This window comes from Helianthus annuus, chromosome 5, assembly GCF_002127325.2.
Source record: "Helianthus annuus cultivar XRQ/B chromosome 5, HanXRQr2.0-SUNRISE, whole genome shotgun sequence".
In the NCBI taxonomy this organism is placed as follows: Eukaryota; Viridiplantae; Streptophyta; class Magnoliopsida; order Asterales; family Asteraceae; genus Helianthus; species Helianthus annuus.
This window is the reverse complement of record NC_035437.2, coordinates 123612581-123626490: the sequence shown is the minus strand read 5'-3', so window position 1 is coordinate 123626490 and position 13910 is coordinate 123612581. Positions and strand designations below refer to the sequence as shown.

At 38.5% G+C, this 13910-nt stretch overlaps 1 non-coding gene across 1 annotated transcript; it reads right to left on the bottom strand.

Annotated features, from left to right (window-relative positions):
• Positions 1 to 3936: 3936 nt before the first annotated feature.
• On the bottom strand, positions 3937 to 4043 carry LOC118492710. Its single transcript, XR_004894712.1, has one exon. It is a non-coding gene; the product is annotated as a small nucleolar RNA R71 (small nucleolar RNA).
• Positions 4044 to 13910: the final 9867 nt, after the last annotated feature.

Sequence of the window (13910 nt, the reverse complement as noted above, 5' to 3'; positions counted from 1 at the left end):
GTGCATATTAGTTTTGATGCTACATGGGTATTTTGGTAATTACACAGCTGTGCATATTAATTTTGATGTTGCAGGGGTATTTTGGTCACCACACTTATGTTTGGCCAAGGACTGCACTTTTGAAGATGACTGTGACCATAATATGTGCAAACTGCATTCATGTTTGGTCATTTGCACTTTGGTATAGAGTCATTTGCACATATGTTTGGCTAAGGACTGCACATATTATGGTTAAGGACTGCACACTTGCCATATCGTTCATCGATCCGCTTACCATCTTCACAAAAATTAATTTGGTCTTTGTTGGGAATTTTCAGATTACCGGATGATCAGAGAGGCGTGTAGTCACTCCCAGATCAAATTATTTCGGTGGTTCACCAGAATAATTTAATCGGATACAACTCTGATTTTCGAGAAATAGAACTAGGGTACGTGTGTATGCGAAAATTGTCTGAACCATAAGAAGTTGTGACCAAAAAACTGTCTACGAATTTGGGGTTGGGTATGATGAACTGCCATTAGGTAGTTATCTCAAAGTTTAAGACATAACTGCCAAAAACTGCCATAATTTTGAAGTTTCTAAATTATGGTATTTTCCAGAAAATAATTTTTTTTTGATGCAATTTTATTAAAATTATGGTATTTTCGAAATTATGGTATTTTCCATAAATTATGGTATTTTCCTGAAAATAGAATTTTCGGACCCTGTCAGGGGCTGTCGCCCTTTGGACCCTGCTCCCAGGGGTGCTGCCCCCGGACCCCCGCCAAGGGGGCGTTACCCCCTTGGATCCCCCGTAAAGTACGGGCTCCGCCCGTACACTTCGAATTATAATAACTCAAAAAAGTGTGCACTCCTGCACCTCCTAACTTGCTTGATGTGTATTATTATTCGCTTTGATCACCAAGTCAATCCCGATTACACTAAAATATTAACATGGGCCTCTATTACTATGGAAAAAAAACTAATCCAATCATTTATACTAATCCAATCCATCCATTAGCAGTTGTGTTTAGCTGAAAAATATATAATATAGTAAACAAAGAAAATGATGTTTTGAGGGGAAAGGAGGCACGTAATATGTGACAACTGTCAAATTTGCATGCATCCGTACATTTAATTAATATTGATTTATGCATAATGACTGTGCTTAATTACAACTGTTAATTTAAACTGATTGCTGATTTATGTTACATACACAAGCATCACATTTCATATTGTCACTACATTCATTACATACAAACTTTAGTGATATATTTGATGCACAAAGCACAATTAGCACAGTGAGCGGATAACCCAGAGACATGCTGACAATGCCAGCACATAGACATACAGTATTTTGAGGCCAGTTGATGTGTGTAAAATGCAACATATAAATCACATCAATTAAGGCATAAAACTAACCCTTTTTAAGTACTAATGTTGGAAAAAGAGTGTTTTTGTCTTCCTTTTGTATTTTCAGGATGAAATGAGCTCAAATTCACAAAAAAAAACAAAAAGACAACTAATTCTAGCATAAATACAAGGAAAGGAATAAAAGAAGACTGCCCGGACCCTCAACGGCATCCTCCAAAGAAAAAAAGAGAAAACAGAAGCCTGAACACGCCCCGTGCTCAGCCACCACGGGGCCGTGCCCAAGAAGCAACATAAAAGACAAACTGGTAGAAGCTTCCATTGCCCACCACGGGGCCGTGTCCAGTGAGCACGGGGGCGTGGTGAAAGTACAGCAGGCGCATTAATTGTAATTGTGAATTACAATTAATGAGGAGAGAGAGTGTCATACGGGCACGGGGGCGTGTCCAGCGGACACGGGGCCGTGCCCAGCCTTCTATTCAGCCTATAAATAGGGGTGCTTGGTTTCATTCCATCTCATCCCTTGGCACACCACCTCTCTCACACTTCATCCACCACCCACCACCACCATAACACCATCATCCACCACCATCATCCATTGTCCATCGTAGAGTGTGTGAGTCGTCTCGGGATCCAAGATTGATCGTAAGAGTTCTTGACAATCAAGGCCATGTTTGCCTAAGTCTCTTACATCACTTGGTGAAGACAAGTGTTTAGTATAATACTTTTTATTTTTAATCTTTTGCACTTTTTATTTGGTTTTGTATTGATGACTTTAATAACTAGTTGCTTATGTTGAAGGTGATCTTTCCTTATCGTTTGTCCGTTGTGTCTTGGCATTATTTTACTGTCTATATAAAATAAAAGATTTTCACCATTCATATCTCCACGGTCTATATGGAGGTATGTTGGCTACCTGGTCGGGGGTTAAGGGAACGGTTTGGTAAGGGTCTTGCCCTTGTTCAGCGTTTAGAGGTCCTGCAAGGGACCTGGGTCAAATTTAGTAGGATCTCCTTCAATGCCCATAGGTATTGGATGGCGGGGATCCAAACTCTTTGACCCCCTCATAAGTTAACTACTATTAATACTATAACCCAACTATTTAGGACTGTATCCCTGCTGACTCAGACTACTTAGCCGAGGGTAACGTCACCGCCAAAAGCGGGGCCTACCATAATTTGCATTAATAACTTAATTCATTATCTTCCAATAATCCGACCCTTTAGGATTGTATCCTTGCTGACTCAAACTACTGGGTTGAGGGTAACGTCGCCTTCAAAAGAGGAGCCTACTACAATAACTAAGATAATCTCTTAAACAAGTGCAAAAGTGCGAAAATAATCAAAGGTTATACTAATACACGAGTCGGATCCAAGTGATTCATCTTGTCTATCTGTTTTTATTTTTATTTTATTTTTCAGCATTTAGTTAGTTTTTATTTTCTTAGTTTAAAAACATTTTTCTCACTTTTTGATTTGATTAGACGTTGAGGATAAACCGGTATTAAAAGCTCTTGTGTCCTTGGACGACCTCGGTATCTTACCAACACTATACTACGTCCACGATGGGTGCAATTGCCCATATGTGTGTTTAGTGTTAGTAAATATCGTGTTTTTATAAATTTAAAACTTGGCTAAAGGTGTAAAAAGGGCTTAATTATACATCTAAATTATATATACACCAACACACATCAAGTTTTTGGCGCCGTTGCCGGGGACACAAGGATTTTAAGAAAGTTAGGAATCAACGGCCTAATCATATTTTTATTTTTCTTTTTATTTTTTAGGATTTTTCTTAGTTTTTCAGCTGCTGCAGAGCTCAGCACGGGCCGTGCCTGGTCGGACACGGGCCGTGCCCAGCGTCGTTACTGGCAGTTTTTAGTTTTCCAAGTTACAGAAGGCTAACCACGGGGCCGTGTCGGTGCAACACGGGGCCGTGTCCAACTTCCAGTAACTGGGGTCTGGAAAATATTAACTGAAACTCCGACCACGGGCCGTGTTCGCTGAACACGGGGCCGTGGTGAACCTTCTGACCAACATTCTTTTCTGTTTTTATTGCAGGACTTGGAACCCGACGTCAACCTTACGTAGTGTATGAGCTCCAGTTCCAATAAGGACATAAAAGAACCACTAGAAGAACCCGAACGCTTTCTCACAAAAAGGTTAAAAGCTAAAAACCAAGAGAAGGTTTCGGGTGATCCACCTCCAATGGCGGACCAACGTACCCTTATGGATTATCTACGACCTACCGTAGGTAACCTAGGCACCGCTATCAATGCTCCGAATGTCGAAGCTAATAACTTCGAACTTCGGCCGCATTTGATACAAATGCTCCAAAACTCCGCAACCTTCCACGGGCTTGCGGACGAGGATCCCCATCTACATATCACCAATTTCTTAGAAATATGTGATACCTTTCGGATCAACGGAGCATCAAATGACGCCATCCGCCTCCGTATGTTTCCTTTCTCACTAAAAGACCGAGCGAAAGCTTGGCTCAACGCCCTCCCAGCTGGATCGGTAAACACCTGGGATGAACTAGCCCAAAAATTTCTATATAAGTATTTCCCTCCCGCTAAAACTGCTAAATTAATGACTGAAATTAATACATATTCACAAGAGGACGGGGAATCCTTATATGAAACTTGGGAAAGGTTTAAGGAGTTATTACGCAAGTGTCCGCATCACGGCCTTGCGATATGGCAACAAGTATCCACTTTCTATAATGGATTGTTGCCACACACAAGGCAGACACTTGATTCTAGCTCCGGGGGACTTTTAGGTAATCGACGCCCACACGAAATATATAATCAAATTGAGGAAATTGCTCAAACCAATTTTCAATGGCACACCCCCCGGGGGAATAAATCTATTGCCCCGGGCGCCCATAAGGTTGATGAAAGCACTTCTTTACAAGCCCAAATCGAGGCCCTTTCTTCAAAGATAAAAAAATTGGAAATGACAAAAACAGTCTCGGTTATGGCTTGTGAAGGGTGTGGTGGGTCACATGAAAATTGGAGTTGTATGAAAGAAACGGACGATCAACAAGAAATGGTAAACTACATTGATAATAGACCTAGGCCGTCGGGTCCCCCAACGGGAACTTACAACCAAGGATGGCGAAACCACCCAAACCTTGGTTGGAGGGAACCCGGCAATAGTAATAGCCAACAAACCCAACGAACAAACTTTCAACAACCAAGAAATGAGTCACAAAATTTCACTCAACAACAAAGTGGACGAGAAAGGCTCGAAGATACTATATCTCGCCTCATCTCCGACACTGAAAAGAAAAACTCGGAAAGATTTCTACAATTAGAATCAAATTTTAGAAATCAACAAGCTAGCATTCAAAACATAGAAAAACAATTAAATCAAATAGCTCAAAATTTTGCCGAGAGACCGCAAGGCGCATTACCTAGTAATACCGAAACAAACCCAAAAGCGCAAGTTCACCTCATCACGCTACGAAACCGCACCGTAGGGCCTGCAGAAGCGCCACCGCCAACTGAAGAAACAATACCCACACCTCTGCAAGAGAAGAACTCCCCTCCGTCACCAGAACCTACCAAGGCTCCTCGAGTTCCATACCCCGGTAGGTTAATTCGTCAAAAGACCAATGAGCAATTCGCAAAGTTCGAAAGTCTGTTAAAACAATTGCATGTTAATATTCCTTTTATCGAGGTCCTAACACAAATGCCCAAATACTCTAAATTCATGAGGGACTTCCTTACACATAAAAAGAAAATTGAAAATTTGCAGTTAGTCAATTTAGGCGAAGAATGCTCTGCACTCGTACTCAATAAACTTTCCCAAAAGAAAATCGACCCCGGAAGCTTCACGATTCCCTGTTCAATAGGGGAATCCCCCGTTCGTAATGCTATAGCCGACCTTGGGGCTAGCATTAACCTCATGCCCTCATCTATGTTTAAAAGACTCGGCTTGGGAACCACGAGTCCCACAAAAATGAGCATACAACTCGCTGATCGCTCCGTCAAATTTCCACAGGGTGTCATCGAAAACGTTTTGGTAAAGGTAAGCAGATTCGTCTATCCAGCCGACTTTGTCATACTAGATATGGAAGAAGACACCGAGGTTCCCCTCATACTAGGAAGACCCTTTATTGCCACCGCCCAAGCGGTGGTAGATATGAATGACGGAACACTCACTTTGAGATATGGGGATGATGAAGTAAAATTCGGAGTCGGGAAAAGAATAGAGGACGACGACCCGGTCAACTACATGAAGGTTATTGATTCGAGCTTGGATGCTGCTCTCCGACGGTGTAACATGGGACGCCAAGCATCCCACTCAGAAAACATATAACCTCGCATCGGGTCTAGCCAAGGACCCTTATAAACGTGGCGCACCACGGAGGCATTCCGTGGAACTATCCTTAGTTTAGTTTAATCTTTTAGTTTTAATTTGCAGGAATAAAACACACTCATGGTGGTAATGGATGAAAGAGGGAATGAGAAAAATGGCCCCATGCACAAAGAACAAAGCAACCCAACACAAATCTCCATCACAGAAGGCTCAACACGGGCCGTGCCTAACCAACACGGCCCCGTGCTGAACCATCTGCAGAAAAACGCCCAGTTCAGGTAACTGGACACGGGCCGTGTTCAATGGACACGCCCCCGTGTTCAGGCTTCTGTCTCATTTCTTTAATTTCTGTTACTGGCACCTGACCACGGGGCCGTGCCCGGTCACTACGGGGCCGTGTCCAGGCTGCCAGTAACATAAATCTTTGCTTTTTAACACCACACCACACATCCAATCAACCTAAAAATTTATTTTTGGGACACATTGAGGACAATGTGTAATTTAAGTGTGGGGGGAAGCTAACACTTTGAAATTTTGCAAGTCCTAACAACAAGCCTTACACAAAACTCTATTGGAACCGCTAAACACCCAATTTTTTTCAAAAATCCTTTCATTTTTACTTGTCTAAAGTTTAAGATAGGAATCACAAGATCAATAAGGTTATATTTTTATAAAATTTACAACCGAAAGCGTCGTGATACAAGAACCAACATAAGAAAATTACGAAACGGCATAACAAGTCTAGTTAAAATTTAATTATATATACTTGATCACATTAAAAACCCATTCCCACAAAAGTGAGTTTTGAGCCTTTATTGAGCATACAAATTTACATCTTTAGACTAAATGCTCATTTTTCGTTTCTTGTGTGAATAGCCGCTTGGTTCTTACAACTCTAGAACTTGCCACGACGATTCATTCCCGGTCCTTACCAACTTAAACCCAAGTAAGTAAATGATGGAGGCATTAGGACTAACCATTTTTCTTTCTACACCATTATTTTTCAATTTTTTTACCACCTACCCAAAATCCCCCTAGTTAACCCCTTTGAGCCTAAACCTTTCATTTCATTACCCTAAAAACCTTTTTACCCACCAAAAACCTTTTTATTTTTCACCCCTTATTTTAGTAACAAAGCTCGGTTTTTCGCAAACTCGTTCTTTTATGTGACTAAAATATATATATATATATATATATATGATGATGAAGTTAAAAACAAACAAAGCTATACAAACAAAAGCTTGTTTGGAGGAATACTTCAAAATAAAAAGTCACTAAATTTTTTTTTTCGAAAACCGACGCTTTTTACGCTTTTCGCCCTTTTACTAACCACTAACCCAACCACCCACCTTTAGCCCAAGCCTAACCCTTCACCCAAAAAGTCCTATTGATATTTACAAAGGTAAAAAGTTAAAAAGGAGGAGGATTGATTGCTTAGCAAGCCTATGGAAGGTGTGAGTTCCATGCTGCTTTCGAGTGATTCACTAAAAATATACCTACGGCCGAGTGTTGAGTGATTTATCCCGTGAGGTATGTGAACTTGTATATAAATAGAATTTTAAAAAAGGCATGTTATGCCCAAATAAGTAATTTATCCTATGAGACGTTCTCAATAAATCATAACGAATAAAATTGTGAATAAATAAAAATAAAACCTAAAAAGATCTTGGATTCCCGACACTCTATGACAAGCCAAAAACTTTCTCTTCTACCTATTCCATTTGGGAGTGTAAGCCACATTTTAAAGAGTTTTGCTTGAGGAAAAGCAAAAATTCAAGTGTGGGGGTATTTGATGTGTGTAAAATGCAACATATAAATCACATCAATTAAGGCATAAAACTAACCCTTTTTAAGTACTAATATTGGAAAAAGAGTGTTTTTGTCTTCCTTTTGTATTTTCAGGATGAAATGAGCTCAAATTCACAAAAGAAACAAAAAGACAACTAATTCTAGCATAAATACAAGGAAAGGAATAAAAGAAGACTGCCCGGACCCTCAACGGCATCCTCCAAAGAAAAAAAGAGAAAACAGAAGCCTGAACACGCCCCGTGCTCAGCCAGCACGGGGCCGTGCCCAAGAAGCAGCATAAAAGACAAACTGGTAGAAGCTTCCATTGCCCACCACGGGGCCGTGTCCAGTGAGCACGGGGGCGTGGTGAAAGTACAGCAGGCGCATTAATTGTAATTGCAAATTACAATTAATGAGGAGAGAGAGTGTCATACGGGCACGGGGGCGTGTCCAGCGGACACGGGGCCGTGCCCAGCCTTCTGTTCAGCCTATAAATAGGGGTGCTTGGTTTCATTCCATCTCATCCCTTGGCACACCACCTCTCTCACACTTCATCCACCACCCACCACCACCATAACACCATCATCCACCACCATCATCCATTGTCCATCGTAGACTGTGTGAGTCGTCTCGGGATCCAAGATTGATTGTAAGAGTTCTTGACAATCAAGGCCATGTTTGCCTAAGTCTCTTACATCACTTGGTGAAGACAAGTGTTTAGTATAATACTTTTTATTTTTAATCTTTTGCACTTTTTATTTGGTTTTGTATTGATGACTTTAATAACTAGTTGCTTATGTTGAAGGTGATCTTTCCTTATCGTTTGTCCGTGGTGTCTTGGCATTATTTTACTGTCTATATAAAATAAAAGATTTTCACCATTCATATCTCCACGGTCTATATGGAGGTATGTTGGCTACCTGGTCGGGGGTTAAGGGAACGGTTTGGTAAGGGTCTTGCCCTTGTTCAACGTTTAGAGGTCCTGCAAGGGACCTGGGTCAAATTTAGTAGGATCTCCTTCAATGCCCATAGGTATTGGATGGCGGGGATCCAAACTCTTTGACCTCCTCATAAGTTAACTACTATTAATACTATAACCCGACTATTTAGGACTGTATCCCTGCTGACTCAGACTACTTAGCCGAGGGTAACGTCACCGCCAAAAGCGGGGCCTACCATAATTTGCATTAATAACTTAATTTATTATCTTCCAATAATCCGACCCTTTAGGATTGTATCCTTGCTGACTCAAACTACTGGGTTGAGGGTAACGTCACCTTCAAAAGAGGGGCCTACTACAATAACTAAGATAATCTCTTAAACAAGTGCAAAAGTGCGAAAATAATCAAAGGTTATACTAATACACGAGTCGGATCCAAGTGATTCATCTTGTCTATCTGTTTTTATTTTTATTTTATTTTTCAGCATTTAGTTAGTTTTTATTTTCTTAGTTTAAAAACATTTTTCTCACTTTTTGATTTGATTAGACGTTGAGGATAAACCGGTATTAAAAGCTCTTGTGTCCTTGGACGACCTCGGTATCTTACCAACACTATACTACGTCCACGATGGGTGCACTTGCCCATATGTGTGTTTAGTGTTAGTAAATATCGTGTTTTTATAAATTTAAAACTTGGCTAAAGGTGTAAAAAGGGCTTAATTATACATCTAAATTATATATACACCAACACACATCACCAGTATAAGCCAGAAATAAAGTATCACACTAGGGTAGTGTGTAGGGAAGTGAGGACCATAAAACTGCGTCGCTAGGTGATAGTTAAAGTGCCGGGAAGTGCCTAAAATACACTCTAAGTGCAAAATTCTGCACTTAATAAACAAAATTCAGCATTTAATAATGCTAGTAACGTGCAAAAACTTGGCAAAATAGTCCTAGATACTTTCCAAAGTGTTGGGAATTAAATGTGTCACTAAAAATAACATAAAAGACACTTTAAAGATTTATTTAGCACTTTAACGGAACAACACCCAACCGAACAACCGGACTTTACCCGGAACACAAAAATATTGCCAAACACATTGTTTTTACTTTTCTGAGCTAGTTAGGGTCCCGGAACACCCTAACACACTATATATTACATAACACACATTAAGCACTAACTAAACCCTTAACCTTCTAACTAACTTAGTTACTTACCATTGCAACACAACTAGACCAACCCCCCCCCCCCAACCGGTTATGGATTAGTGGGACACCCCCTTGATTTCTTTGATTTAAAAATAAGATTATGTTAAGTATCTAGAGAACACATGGACTAGAGGGCAATAAAATGTTGGAGGATTTTCTATAAATCCACAAGTCCCTAATTCAACTCATCTTCATCATTCACACCACAACTCCATCGTCACTCTCTCTCCCTCTCTACAAGCTTCGGCCGAGCACCCCCTCTTGCACCACCCTCATTTTTGGTTTTCACTCATTCATTCCAAGTTCACTCCAAGGTGCACCAAGGTGAATCACGAAGTGTGGAGCTCACGGATTGTCAAGGACCACTCTCGTTTTCTTTTATCCACCACTTTTACGCTTCGAAACTTCCCTAGCCTTGTGCTAGTAGTAAGTGCTTTAAATCATCATCTTGTTCTTATTTTTGGTGGTTAATAGTTGAAAGAATGATAAATATTAAGAAACTTCAAAGAACATAATTAAAGTCTTGAAACATAAAGGATAAAGAATGGATTAAAGATGAAGTAGTGTTAGAATGATGTCAAAATCATGTTGTTCTTGAGTTGTTATGATTGTTGGATGATGTTTGTTAGTAAAAGAAAGATGGTTCAACATCTAGACTTGCTAGATCATGTTTAAAGACATGAACTAGCAAGATGTGAAGGTTAAAGATAAGAAGGATGATGAAACCATCCATACATAAGCTTTGAACTTGAATAAATGAAAGTTTTCTAGAAAAATAAAGTTATAAACTTGTAGATCTAAAGATCTATGAGCGGTTTTTCGAAAGAACCAAGTGAAAGGAACAAGTTTTGTTAAAACTTGGATATTACATGAAGTAAACACATTTTTAGTAAGTAAACAAGTGTATAAACACTTGTGTAACAAGAAAATTTCACAAGGAAATATTTTTGGAAATCATGACTAGAAGTTGTGAAAATACACATTCTTTAAAAATAAAGTTTTTAAGAAACTAATCACATTTTTAAAGCTAACAAGACTTACTAATTATGTTAGTAAGTTACTACATATTTTTACAAACTTTCAAGTTCATAAGTTTATGGTTCATGTTGATTTTTGTCAAGTTTGGTGAATAGAGATTTTGTGTTGGTTTATTGACGATTGCTTGAATGATTTTACAAAAGAAAATGATACGCTAATAAGCATGGACACCTCCATTTACAAAGGAAACTCTGGCGAAATTTTTCTAGAATTACAACACTTAGAAAATATTTTTCTAGTAAATGTTTACAAATATATTTCTAACCTTGTTTTCAGAAATAAACTTCGCCATGATTTTATTTCAAAAATTTACCAAGTATCGGAGGTTGATTTTCGTAAATAAAACTTAATAAATATATATCTAGAATATATATTTTATACTAAAACTCTTGTGTGAATATTTGCTTGTTTTGTAAACTAGTTATATTATTTTTAAGGTAAAAATAATATAACTTATGATACCATGAAATTACGACTCCAAAATAATACCAACGCTCTCACAAAATAAATATTTAAGTTACACAAGTATTGTTGCCTTACGACACGCTAAAACGTAACTTATGTATATTTCGGAAAATACTCCCATGCGTATATTTTGATAAAGTATTATTTTGGAAGATGTATGAGTAAAATATAATATTTTTGGGAAAATATATATATTTTGGAATTGAGATGTTTTAGACAAGTAAATTAAATATATTTTTCTAAGTGAGACTTAAAATATATTTTCCGGATATTACAAATGTATATGTATGAGATACCCCCATCCTTGGGAAGGAAAATACGAAGTTAAAACACTTAAGAAGTATTAATACAGAGATACTGCATAAACAGTTATTCCAAAACTAAATATAATTATTATAACTTGGAATAATAACAGAAACGTAACCCAAAGACACAAATACTAAGACAAGGCACGACCTGTTCGTCTAATAGACGTTAGTACACTGTAGGTAGTCGTGTTGGCTGAAGAGACTTGGGTTACACATACTGAAGACGCAATACTGTGAGTTCATGTCCCCCTTTTCTCTTTACTGTTTTCAGTTTTATACTTCGGGGGTGAAATACATGTTACAATTATTACAGACATTACTTACATGGTATGATTAGCTTAAGGAGGGTTTATACTACTTAGATCATGTGAGTGGGTAGGTAGAACTTAAGGCCATTATGTGACAACCCTCACTAAACCAGGTATCCGTACGATTTAATTAATAATTAATTGCTGCTTAATTAATGTGCTTACTTGAAATTACTGATGAACTGCTACTTGATTTCTGATACTTGTATATTCCTGCATCATACCTTACATACTGTCACTACATTATTTACAGGCTGAACTCTAGTGACAAACATGATGCACAAAAGCACAGTAGCACCATGAACGGATAACCTATTGAACATGCTGATAAAGCCAGCATCAGGCAGATAATGCCTCTAAGGCCTGTATGAGCCAGAAATATTTTACTACACCCATAGTGAGTGTAGGGATACAAGGGTTGTAGAACTGCGTCTCTAGGAATAAGATACAGAGATCGGATGTGCCTAAAACATACACTGAGCACAAAACACAGCACTTTAATTAACATTTCAGCTTCTGGCTAGCTAATAAAGTGCCAAAACATGAGAAAAATATTACTAGACACTTTCCAAAGTGTCAGGAATAAGTTGTGTCGCTAAAAATGGTATTTACGACACTTAAAAGCTTTGTTAAGCGCTTTAACGGATTACTATCCAACCGAACAACCGGACTATACCCGGAACATAAAAATATTGACACTAACAATATTGATCTTTTTCTGAGCCAGTTAGGGTCCCTGAACACCCTAACACCCGCATCAAAACACTACAAGCAACTAACCAAGTTAATCCCTAAATCTAACTTAGTTAACCTAACTATATACTTAACCTCTAGTTGGAAATGGACTAGAACCCCCCCCCCCCCTCTAACCGGCCCCAAACTAGAGGGGACACCCTTGTCCTTTGTTTGATTAAAATAATATTAGTGTCTAATATCTTGATGACATTGTAACCCTTGGTTAATGAACATGAAGATTGCCTATAAGTAACTAACATAACACAACATCACCTTCACAACCACAACCAAGTTTCACTCTCTTTCTCCCTTCCTTGCCCCCTCTCGGCCGAAGACACACATCCACACACATCCACCTTTCAAGTTTGATCATTCCATTCCAAGGTTATACAAGCTTCAAGGATCACGTAATAGGAAGCTTGGTGCACTCGGAGTTCGGAGGACCACTCTCTCTTGCTTTTATCCACCTCTTTTTCGCATAGATTCTTCCCTAGCCTCGAGCTAGAGGTATAATGCTTAAAACACTCTCTCGAACTATTCTAAAGTGGTTAATATGTTATGTAACGGTTAAAACTCGAAATCTTGCAAAACGAAACATTAAAGTCTACTAAAAATGCAAGTATTGATGGTTAAAAGATCACTAGTTGTGTAAATGTTGTAGTATTGATTTTGTGTGGTTATTTAGACCCGATCTATGTTGTGGTAGCTCGGATCATCATTTAACCCGGTTTGGTTAAGGTCATGGATCTTGACATAAGCTTGTTTTGAATGAAACAAGGGTTAAAGGGTGAAACTCTACCACACGCGAATCATGAACTTGTGTAAAAATGTTTTACTTGTAAAATAGTGTTTAAAACTAGCAGATCTACGTATCTGCAAGTGGTATTTTCAAAGGACCAAGCGTCAAAGAAAATCATGTTTTCTAAAAATAGATCTTACATTAACAAGTATGATTTTTATAACCCACAAGTGTGTAAACACTTGTGAAATGAAAAGTTTCGACAAAATAACAATCTTTGTAAAAGATGACGAGAAGTTGTAAAGATGGATTTACTCTAAAAACGAGGTTTTTACGAGATCAAATTACTTTATATAAAGATCCACAAAATATGATGGGATTTACACTATAGTTTCGGAAAAACTACAAGTTCATGTGATTTATGCGATTTACATACTTGTCGACTAGTTTGATGTGTTGGAAGTTGTTGGATTGAATAAAGAAGTTGTTGAAATTGATTTTGTAAAAGAAAATGATACGCTTGAAAGCGTGGCCACCTCCAGTTACAGAGGAAACTCTGGCGAAATTTTTCTAAAAACCTAACACTTAGAATTATTTACACTACAAGTGTTAGAATTACTTTTGACATGTTTTCAAAATATATTTCGCCACGACTTTATTTACAAATATTCGGAGGTGGGATTTTCACAAAAACTAAACGTGAT